At 43.0% G+C, this 2,500-nt stretch overlaps 1 protein-coding gene across 5 annotated transcripts in view; it reads left to right on the forward strand.

Annotated features, from left to right (window-relative positions):
- The window catches only part of kmt2e (lysine (K)-specific methyltransferase 2E), a 34,527-nt gene that overhangs the window by 14,190 nt on the left and 17,837 nt on the right, over positions 1–2,500 (forward strand). The window contains exon 1 of one of the 5 annotated variants that reach the window (XM_047803816.1): positions 290–409. The exons of the other annotated variants lie outside the window; for them this stretch is intronic. The gene's annotated coding sequence lies outside the window, so the exon portion shown is untranslated. Of the gene's footprint in view, positions 1–289; positions 410–2,500 lie in introns of those variants that run through there. 5 annotated transcript variants of the gene reach the window in all.

Genomic DNA, 2,500 nt, shown 5'->3' on the forward strand with positions numbered 1-2,500 from the left:
ATGTCCGTGTAACACAGAAAATTTCCCCCTGTCATTTGGTTCTTTTCTTTATTTCTCGTGTGTGTGTGTGTGTGTGTGTGTGTGTGTGTGTGTGTGTGTGTGTGTGTGTGTGTGTGTGTGTGTGTGTTAATCATTTGTAAACGGCTGCCCTGCCCTGAGTTTAACTGCTCTCTCTTCCTGCCCTGTTTTTTTTTCTGTCTTGTTTGACTTGTGTACACACACACACACACACACACACACACACACACACACACACCCTCTCTAAGGCTCCACCCTCTTTAAGGTGAACGCACACTTTCACTTTGACACTCGAGCTGCTGCTTGCAACTGTTTGAGGAAGTGTGAGAACGAGAGAAAAAGTGAGAGAAAGAAAGGGAAAGAGAGAGAGAGAGAGCACGAGGTGGAAAAGGTATGCGTTATTACATTCATTCTAATGAAAAAGTGAGAGAAATCAGAGAGAAAACGAAGAAAGGAAAGCATGAATGGATTTACATGGTGTGTGAGTGTGTGTGGTTGTTTTTGTGTGTGTATTAAGGTCACATAGTAGGTCATTTTCATCTCAGTTAATTGACTAGTAATGTGTCGTGTGTGTGTGTGTGTGTGTGTGTCCAGGAGACTGAAAACAAATTAGATTTTAACTTTTTTTTTTAAGCTCTTTATGCTTCTGTGTTTTTCCTCTTTTTATTTGTTTTTCTGTTCTGTCGTTCCTGGAGACTGTGTATCTCACTCCACAGCAACATCACAGCTTTAAGAACCGTCACACTGCCACGATCGCCCTGAGATCAGACTATTGAGTAAACACACTGCTTATTAACGAGCCTGCATGAATATTAACGAGCACACGGTGAATATTAATGAGTATGTGATGTTATTTAGACCGTGTGAATATTAATGAGTATGTGATGTTAATTAGACCATGTGAATATTAATGAGTATGTGATGTTAATTAGACCGTGTGAATATTAATGAGTATGTGATGTTAATTAGACCGTGTGAATATTAATGAGTATGTGATGTTAATTAGACCGTGTGAATATTAATGAGTATGTGATGTTAATTAGACCGTGTGAATATTAATGAGTATGTGATGCTAATTAGATCATGTGAATATTAATGAGTATGTGATGTTAATTAGACCGTGTGAATATTAACAAGTATGTGATGTAAATTAGACCGTGTGAATATTAACGAGCACACGGTGAATATTAATGAGTATGTGATGTTAATTAGACCGTGTGAATATTAACGAGCACACGGTGAATATTAATGAGTATGTGATGTTAATTAGACCGTGTGAATATTAACGAGCACATGGTGAATATTAATGAGTATGTGATGTTAATTAGACCGTGTGAATATTAACAGCCACAACACACCGAGCTTCACCAAATTATTCACACGAACCTTTATTACTTTTGTCATTTTTACGCTAAGCTGCCAGGTGATTTGCATATTAATGAGCGCGTAATGAATATGTATTTCAGAGTCTGTGAATTTTAGCACTAGCTGTGTGGTAGAACCCACATCTTATCTTTTTAAAGCAAATATCTTAACTTTAACATTTGACATTTTAATGAGGGGAATAAACATTTTTTATAAAAACAAACCAACAATTACGCGACGTTAGACAAACGGACGAGCTCTGTTTCTTCCTGCCGTCGTCCTGATGGTTGTCGTGATCTGTGTCTACGTTCAGACTTCTTCACTAATCCTGTGAATCCACAAGGCTTTGCTCAGTGCTCAGTAACACTTTAGAGATGTTCACATGATCCGAGACACAGCAGTAGATGGAGGAGCTTGAGTGTGAAGCTACACCAGTGCAGTGTGTCGGGAGCGTGAAGACAAACACATACGCTGGTCATTTAAACATGACCTGTCTGAACGTCACGCCTCCTAACACCTAACACTTCAGAACACACTCGGAATATCTCTCTAGACTTTCTCACAATCTCATCTGTAAATAAAAACGACTTTGAGTGTGAAAACTGCTGAGGTTTACGTCTGAGGTACATGAAGAGAACTTTGGTCTGTTTCAGCACTAACGCTGCTGTCCAGTACACTGAGAACATGTGAGAGTGTGTGTGCGTGAGAGAGAGTGTGTGCGTGCGAGACAGAGCGAACGTGCGTGCGTGAGAGAGCGTGCGTGCATGAGACAGAACGTGCGTGAGACAGAGCGAGCGTGCGTGCGTGAGAGAGCGTGCGTGCGTGAGACAGAGAGAGCGAGCGAGCGTGAGACAGTGTGCGTGAGACAGAGCGTGCGTGCGTGCGTGAGAGAGCGTGCGTGCGTGAGACAGAGAGAGCGAGCGAGCGTGAGACAGTGCGTGAGACAGAGCGTGCGTGCGTGAGACACAGCGAGCGAGCGTGAGACAGAGCGTGCGTGCGTGAGACAGAGAGAGCGAGCGAGCGTGAGACAGAGTGTGCGTGCGTGCGTGCGTGAGACAGAGCGTGCGTGAGACAGAGCGTGTGTGCGTGCGTGAGACAGTGTGCGTGCGTGCGTGAG

This window comes from Tachysurus fulvidraco, chromosome 19, assembly GCF_022655615.1.
Source record: "Tachysurus fulvidraco isolate hzauxx_2018 chromosome 19, HZAU_PFXX_2.0, whole genome shotgun sequence".
Taxonomy (NCBI): domain Eukaryota; kingdom Metazoa; phylum Chordata; class Actinopteri; order Siluriformes; family Bagridae; genus Tachysurus; species Tachysurus fulvidraco.